At 33.3% G+C, this 9573-nt stretch overlaps 1 non-coding gene across 1 annotated transcript; it reads left to right on the plus strand.

Annotated features, from left to right (window-relative positions):
* Positions 1 to 285: 285 nt before the first annotated feature.
* LOC114754701 (U6 spliceosomal RNA) lies at positions 286 to 390 on the plus strand. Its single transcript, XR_003741236.1, has one exon. It is a non-coding gene; the product is annotated as a U6 spliceosomal RNA (small nuclear RNA).
* The last annotated feature ends 9183 nt before the right edge of the window (positions 391 to 9573 follow it).

Here is a 9573-nt window from a genome sequence, read left to right on the forward strand (position 1 = left end):
AAATTGGGTTTTAAACTGCAATTTTTTCTCATTTTAATATGGGGTCTTTTCATGTGTCTTCTTCTTCTCCTCTTCTGAACGCCATTCTAGATTTCAGTACAGGGTTTCAAATTTGCAGATCATTTGGGTAAGCTAAATGACTTCTTTTCACTAAACTCTCTTCATGAAAGTTATTATACTCATCTAGCTTTATCTAATAGTAGTAATTTTATGTTGTTTAGAGAAAATTTTTAGGTCTAGGGTTAGAGCAAGTGTTAAGCTTTAATGATGATTGATTATGGTATTGTAAACCTTTAGGGACATTCGATAAAATTGGAACGATATAGAGAAGATTAGCATGGCCCCTATACAAGGATGACGCACACAAATCAAGAAATGACCAAGAGGAAGGCGGGCCTCGTGTGCACAACAATAGGCCATTGGAAGGGAAATACAATTGAAAGCTGGTGATTTTCCCCCCTCCCTACTTGAATTAGACATGGTAACAGGCATTTTTCTGAAAATCAGTTCAAATGTTTTACAAAGTTTCTTTGCTACAATGGTTAACTTTTTAAAAGTGATTGATTCAAAGGTTTAAAAGTTCTACTGTTGCAAATTTGGTATCAGATTCTAAGGTTCTATGATTTTTATTGCATTACACAGTGGCAATATACAATATTCACACATATCCTTTTGTCTCTTGTCTTGTTTGTTGTGTCTTGGTACTCACTTCCTATAGTGGGTCCCTTAAAAGCTAAATCTTAGATTAATAAGCTTGAGACCATTTTTAAGATTGTTTCTTGTACCACCTATGAGCATGCACGAGTAGCCATTTTCTTATTAGAAGATCGTGCCGAGAGATTGTGGAAAAGTATGGGTGGTCGGGATGATTCAGGCATCACTTTTGAGGAGTTTGAAGAAAAAATTATTGGATCACTACTTTCCTATGGCCTTACAATCATGGTTTTCTAGATATGCTCGATTTGATTTTTAGGTTTGTATTGTGGCTCACTCAATTCTAGTTGGGTTTGATTCTATTGAAAGAATTAAAACTTGGATAATTTTATTATTTGATTCTCTCTTTTTTCTATTTGTCACACGTTACTTTTAGACCGTATTTTATCTCAATTAAAACCATTTGGGACAATTTCTTATGGCCTTAATTTGAAAAATTTTGAACTTTAAAATTCATTAAATTTGGGTTATTATTCATGTAATCTTAATAAAGGCCAAACCTTGCAAAACCATAACTAATTTTAGAAAAATCAAAATGGGGTGACTCAAATTCTAGCTCTTAATATGATATTTAGAAAAAAATACTCATTGGTATCTAGACCTCACCAATGAATCCCAGAATTCACACAAAGTGGTACAGTTCATATGGTAATTTTTTTAATTTTTCTAAATTTTCAACTTTTTAGAATTTATGCCTAACTTTGGATAGGCATAACATTTTGTACAAAACTCCAAATTTGATGAAATACCACTTGTTCTAAAGCTAAAAATATGATCTATAAGCCTGCCAAGTTTCAGCCAAAATCTCATTCATTTGACTAGAATTTTGTTGGTGCCAAAAAGTGGTATTTCTTGGGTTCTTTTATCCCTTTTTCATGCAATCTCTTGATTTTTGTCCTCTTCTACCTCCATAGAACCATTTCAATCACATATTACATAATTAAACATGATTTCTTAACCAAATATTCATATGCATGTCAACTTTGGTCATTATTACAATAATCCAATATAACTCATATATAATTCACATAAATTACAAAATGTTCATTAAAAGGCATTAAACTTACTTATCTCCTAAGATAATCTCCTTTCCTTTGTCCTTGCTTGGTTCAACCCCAAGTTGGTAGATATTTGAACATAAAAGAATGAGATTTTATGGAAAATCTCAGTAGTAATGAATCATAATTATCATGCTAATCATGCTATGTAAAAATGTTACATGTTATCTTGAAACTAGAAATTATCATACAATATTTCATGTGCATTTCATTGCCATGGAAAGAGAGTAACCAATCAAGCTATTAAACCATTCCATAAAACATATTGTCAAGGCATATTTGACATAGAATTTTACACATAATCACATAATTTGCTCAATCATATCATGACAATATAAATCAAATAACACATATACATTTAAATAAGCAAAGAAGTAATCAAATTATGAGTTCAATGCTACCTCTTACTCAAATACATATTTCGACCTCTTTAAGGTTTTGGTGCTCCTCTTTATTTTCTTGTACAATGCCTATCAATTCAAGTATCAACACATTTTATGCTACCAATAATCCAAGAAAAATCATTCTTACTCAACAATAAACTCATATAAACCCCTTTTTCCTTGATTTTTAACATTATTGTGTCCTCTTTATTTCAACTAATCTCTTAGGCCATTTCTATATAATTTTTTATATAGAATCCAAATATCAAATTAGATTTAACAAAATCACACTTCTTGCCCCTCAACTTGCTTTGGCCAAATACTAGGGTTTAGGATTTCAAAATTTTTATTTTTGATTCCAATGATTTTAAATATTTTTTCTTGGCATTTCCCTACACAAAAACACTTTTTAAACTCATTGGAATCATCAAATCATATTGAAACAATTTCTAACCTCAAAAGCACATGGTGGCCGAAATGTATGCTTAATACCCTAACTTTAGTTTTCTTCCAAAATTCAATCCAAATACCAATTAAACATACCATTCCAAACTCATATTCATAGTGTCTATCCTTCCCTAGCCTATTCTCAAGTTAACCAAAATTGGACAGCATGGTGGCTTGGATTTTGTCATGAAATTTCAATCAAAACAACCCTTAAACCTAACCAAAATCAAGCCTAGACATACCTTAATGGATCCTTACTTGAAGCTTGATGATTTTCTCTTACTTTGAAAGGTTTTAGGTGCTGTTTAAGGTTAAGTTTTTGGTTGAACAGAATTCCCCTCTTTTTCTCAATTTTGGCTAAATTTCACATATTTAGGGGGGGTATTTATAGACCCAACAAACTGACATGAACCCCCTCCAAATGGCCTTATTTTCTGCTACCTAAGGGGACATGTGTCCCTCTTCTTAACCCTTGAATTTCAGCTCATCCCAAGTGTCCCTTGTTCTTGATTTTTCTTATATAGTTTGCCTTAAATTAGGCTTGAACTCTCTTGGCAAGAGGAACTATGGGCTGCACGAATTTTGTGGGCTTCCTTGGCCCAAATGAAGTCCAAAACTAATTAGAAAGGAAAGAGAAGTGTGGCCCAATCACAAATTATAAATTTCTAACCAAAACTTACTATTTCGGTTACTATTTTCAAAAATAGTTCTGAGCCTCCAAAAATTTATTTCTCTCCATTATAATTTCTCTTTTAATATAGGAAGGTCTCCTGAAAATTTTCCAAATTTATTTCAACCTCTAATTATTTATTTTGAATTTTCTCTGAAATTGGGCTTTACCGGTAAGATTTCGATAATAAATATTCTAACATTAATTCTTACACTTTCAAGGCCTGGGAAAATTTAATAAATTCACATAAATTTTTAAATAATTTTTTCATATTTTTTTGGAATTATTGAGGCCTCTATATATGTAAAATAATTATTTCTAGCTAATTTTTTAACTAATTTTTTCAGAAAAACTTCTGTTTATAGAAAATTCTGTAATAAGTTATTTTTATGCTATTTCTATCTCTAAGCCTCAAATAAGATTTCAAAATCTCTATTATACCTTTTTACCATTTTTTAGAAATTTTCTAGAAATTTTCTATGATTTTCCTATTTTGTTCTTCTTGGACCAATAATTTCAAAAATATCAGTCCGAACCCTATCTGGATTTTATGGTATGCACAGCTTCATCAGCCAATCTACTTTCCGTATTAGTTCTTGACTTAATTTTCCATTCTTATTATCAGGGTTAAATTTGCAGGATGTGACACTGTTCCTTCCATGAACTTTTGAAGTTTGATTGTTGAAGGCATGTGATTTATTTAAAGTGCAGCAATTCAATAAGGAAGGAGAAAATATTCTTTCATGATTCTATTGACTGGGGACGATTCACACACATTAGAGCTTAGGTGAATTGGGGATCTAGATGAAGATGATGGGATCAATTTTTTTTCACTTGTAAATCCAAGTAAGCTCTAACTTGGCATAAAAGACTGAAGTGGATGCCACGTGGAGATGCCATCTCAACATAATAGGTCAACTAATGTTTGACCGTTTGGCTCTGTTAAGTCAGGACGACATTGCTACATTTTGTAAACTTCTAGGGTGACATTGCTCCAAATAAAACTTCTGGATACTAACAACTCCTAAAAGAGAACTTCTAGGGCAAAAACGGACCTTATCCCAAAATAAAACCCTCATCCTCCCATTCTCTTTCCTTTTTCTTTTCCTCTCCTTTGCAGAACCAACGAACTCATCTCTTCCCTTTCTTCCTCTTTTAGCTTGTTTAGTCTGCCATCTTTTCTCTCTTTAGCTCATTGACCTCAGTTAAAAAGAGGATTCAAAACCAGGTAAACCTGACGGCCTCCCTCTTCTGCAGAACTAGCGTGGGTGCACCTTCCAACAGAAGACATGCTTATGTTTCGTTCCATTATGAGGAGCAAAACATATTTTTGTACTTTAATTGTTACTTGTCGACAACTCTTTGCATTGCCCAAGGTAGCTTCTACTCCAAGGAAGGTATTCACAACAGGAGGTTACCTTATGTTGGAGAGGCCAAATGCAGGACTTATATTCGACACCAATGCTCGATTCTATGCAATCGTGAAACCATTGTGTGAAGAAACAAAATCTAATAGTTGTGCAAGGGGTGGGTTCTTATTGTATACTTGTATGATGCAGTTGTATTTGATTTGACTTGCTTCTTCCAAAATGTTTTCTGGTATAATGATTATAATAAAAAAATCAGAAGGCAATTTTATAACTCTTTTGAATAGAAAGTTGTTTATTTGTTTCATGAAACAAAAGGAACTTTACAAGTCTATCCAAATACTTGCATTATATCATGCATGGCTTCAAGTATAATGGGCCATATCTCGTGAGCCATGTTAATGAACAAGCAAGCTTAAGATCTTGACTAAGGTACTCTTGTTACCGACAGAGTTTATTACAAGGCCAAATGAATGGCTTAAATGATTGACGATCATCTACAAACTACGTTATTGGTTACAACGGATGAAACTATGAAAATGCTAGTACTTTGTTATGGCAATGCTATATTTTCCTACTAGCTATAACAATATTGTTATTTCTAAGTAAAGACTTGTAAATTCAACTAAGCTAAGTTGTCAATTAACATGTTTAGAATTGAACACAACAACAAATTAGTTAGTAAAGACAATTATAAGCAAAGTCAGTATGCGGATTTAACAAGTATGTAATTTAAAATAACAAGTTAACTTAGTTGAAAAATAGTTGTTGTCATAGCCATAGTGGTTTTTTTTTTATTGGCTATAAGAATATTGTTATTTTCAAAGTAAGACTTGTTATTTTTTATACTGGACTTGTCATTAGCAACTAAATTATGGAAATAATACCAATTTCTACTAAAAGTTAAGTTATTTTTGTAACATCCTGAATTTTGGGTCTAGAAATACCAAAATTAGTGTGAAATGAGTATTCTACAAGACCCTTTTTAGCGGGAGTTTCAAAAGTTCCCTAGAAGGATGAGAGGATTCCTAGGGACCAAACCGTAAAGTAAAAGTTTTTTGAAACCACGAGATAGGTGAGTTAGAGACTCCGATAAAGTCACGAGGACTAGAGTATAGGAATTACAGATGACTAAGGCCCAAGAGTTATGCTGGGAACCCTAGTAAAATAACTCCTGAGGCTAAACCTAAGCAGGGACCAAATGATAAATTCAGAAAGTTTTAGGCCAGAAAGGACAATGATGGAAAGTACGCTTGAAAATTCTAGGAAAATGAGAAATGAGGTTTTGAGACCTGTATGAGACTAAAAATGATGAAAATACCTCTAGAGCAAATTGATAAAATTCCTAAGGTTTTGGCTAATTTTGTAAAGTTTGGGCCAACACAAGAGAAAATGGGAGAAAAGGCTAGAAATATGAATAGAATGGGAGGAAGTAGTATTTATAAAAATTTGCTTAAATCCTAGCATTTGATCTTGTGTGTGTGGCTTAATCTTAGCTATTCATTTAAGCTCTTTGGCCATATGTCCCTTAACTTCTTGATTCTTTCCACTTAACCCTCTTGGGTGTTTCCTTCATTCAATATAAATTCTACCTTATAGGACACATCACATGCCACCTATCACACATGTGAAGAAAGCATGACGTTTTATTACATAATTCCATTATTCCAAACTTAATCCTTAACAAAATGTATTATTTCGTTCATATCCCCTCATCAAATTTGCCTTAAAATATGGAGGAAAATAGGGAAAAATTCATGCTTAACCATATCCTTGGTTATTTCTCTGCGGATTTTACCATTTACATTGTTTTTCAGGTTCTAATTTACCTGGTAACCCTAGGATACATTCTAGCACCCTTTTTCTATCATAATTAAGCTCAAATGACATTATATAACATGCCTAAGGAGGGAGTGATACTCTTCCTTTGTTCTTCCATTAAAACATTTAATAATATTTATTTTGGAGTAAACTTAACCGAATTCTATCTATCGGTCCATAACTTCGAGAATTTGTCTCTGGCTACCAATACTAACTTTTCATCATGGGAAGTTTCTCTAATTTTTCTCAAGTCAAAAGTCAACTCATAAACAGTCTATTTTGACTTTCCTCAAATAGAATATAGATAGGCTTTAAATTTTATTAAAGCCAACTTCTTCTCTTTTTAGGGATAAAATTATTTTAAAACATGTGATAATTTTTCAAGTATTCTTTCCCATTTTCTCCAATTATCTAAAGCCTCCTTGTCTTTTAAATATTTCAATTTTGGCTAATATTCATAATTAGCCAAAACCTTGGGAATTTCATCAACATACTCCAGGAGTATTTTCATTATTTTTAACCCCATACAGCCTCAGAACCTCATTTCTCATTTTTCTAGAATTTATTTATAGGAATGGATTTAGTGCTGTTTGATCCATCACTTTTAATTTGATCTATCATTTGTTATCATGCCACATTTGCATTCAAGTGTCAGATTTTTTTTTCTTCGTTTGGTAGTGCTTTTAAATCAATTTTCCTTTCTATATCTAGGAAGCTTTGCATCTCTGCAAAAGTTTAGTAGGAATCTAAGAAGAACTGAAGTTCATTGTACTGGTCTTGTTTTGTAGGTTAAGAAGATGGGGAAGGATAGAACCAAAAAAAGTGGACAAAGAAGCTGTAATTTTCTGGTTATGCCTTGTTTATAGAGGAATTCCATAAGAAAAGCTTGAGGAAGTACGAATCACTTGAATCCAGGAATCAGCATGTGAGAAATACTTGGGACAAATTATCTAAGCAACAAAAAGAGGAATATTGTAAAAGGGCCAAGGAACAAAGAGCTCCCACAAAGTCCAAAAAGTATATAGTTCCTTTCTACACAAGTTCGCAAGCATATCAAAGAAAGGAAGGAACTAATGGACAGGCTAAAAAAGATAGGTTTTGATAAGTCGATTGAAGTATGTTGCCACACAATTCAAAGAGAATTGTGTGGAGAGTTTATGTGTGCATTTGACCTTCCAATAAAAACCATTTCCATAAGAAGGAAGAGAAGGAAAATGAGGGCAAATGATGTGCATGACTTTATGGTGAAGGGAATTGAAAAAAAAACGCGCAACGGAAAAACTTTAAAATTTTCAATCCCTTGCCCGGATCTACCAATTGTGTTTAAGTCAAGTAGTAAGAAGCATTACCTTCGATGTTCGGTTTTTTGGTAGCTAAAGGATTCCGCCGTTCAGGATGCCCCTGCTCGCCTCTTTTATCACTCGAAGTTGACAACTCAGATCGGCTTCCTCTACCGGTATCCACACGAACAGCTTTCCAATCACGAACGACGTGCTAGCGCCTTTTGTCTGTCTAGGGTTTTTCGAAGAATCCGTCCTTCCTTCTCTATTTACTGGCCGTCTCTTATCTGCAAGCTTTTGCACTCTCACACCCAAAACCCTAGCTCCTCATATCAAATATATAGAATGCTATAGGTTTTATGAAGGATATTTAATTTCAAAATTAATCTTAAATTAATTCTGAAATTAATACAATATCAAATATTACGTAATCAGATAAGAAAACAATTAAATAAATGTGGTTTATATTAAATCCATCCTACAGATTTAATTCACCTATTTATTTAATTCATAATAAAGATATGACGGAATTATATTTGATTTATTCTCATAAATCAAATTTGAAATATTATATTATATCTTATCAATTTAAAATTGATATATAGACTTAATTTATCCTAATAAATTAAATCTAAGATATATATATTTTTCTCATATATAATATGTATATATATATACAAATTTATATATATATACGTCCACCCTATATTATTCATTAAATCTGGACATATCTTAGATTCAATGAATCTAGACATCATAGCTCGTGTTGGGCTATTTTGTGTGCGACCCTGTAGGCCCATATGAAGTTGGCAGTGGACCATTAACTATAATGATTCACAAGTCGTAAGCGGTCTCTGGCAAGACATCACGACTACCCAAATCATATGAGGATCATTGAACGATGTAACCTTTCATACAACCATATCACGTCCCTTTTGTCACACGACATTTTGGTCATGGATGAGGCATGGAGAACGTCATCCTCCTATTCATGACCATTACTTTCTTGATCCCTGAGTACTCTGAGTATAGAAACGAAACTACCTTTCCATTATAGTATGGCCATACATTTCTCAGAATCACTCATCGAGGGGCCCAGTAATATCTCTCTACGAATGTGAGGGACAAATTCCATCTTGACCATTCACATTCCTCCGCATGAAAAACCACTAAGCCTGAACATAGTCTTTATGATCACTCGGTCAAAAGTGACTTTTGACTAGGTCAAAGCTGAGCGTTTCCCATGTAGGAATCCATGATGATCTCAGGTCAAAGGACACAGTGACATGGCTTGTATATGAGAGAGGCTTATGACTTAACCCATGCAGCTCTCTCATAGCGGGTCGGTCCAACACCTTGTACTCTTACATGTGCCTATGACTTTAATTTATATCTCTATATATCTTCAAAGTCATACTGGTCTTATTTCATCTCTACTCCCACATAGATGACCGACTAGGGACATTTAGGATAAATCATGAGTTATCCAAGGATAGTCATCACAGTAAACATGCCAATAATATGATAACATAATTAAGAAATTCATAAATCAACAATGTTCATAACACAATGATTGGCCCATAGGGCACAATTTCCAACATATGGGGCTGTGTAAAGTAGCTGTGAGTAGTGAAGATGAAGTGTTCAAGCAATGGAGGGTTGTGTATGGTAATGTTCCATACAAGAAGATAGTGCCATTGTTGATCAAGGACAAACAAGATGAAAATTTTGAGATGTTGTTTGTCATGTATGCATTGGGAACATTGTTGTGTCCTAATGCCAGTATTTGTGTCACTGATTATTTGTTGAAGGTCATACTATCAACAAAGGATA

This window comes from Neltuma alba, unplaced genomic scaffold (assembly GCF_004799145.2).
Source record: "Neltuma alba isolate B1F8T4 unplaced genomic scaffold, ASM479914v2 tig00010183_pilon, whole genome shotgun sequence".
Classification (NCBI taxonomy): domain Eukaryota; kingdom Viridiplantae; phylum Streptophyta; class Magnoliopsida; order Fabales; family Fabaceae; genus Neltuma; species Neltuma alba.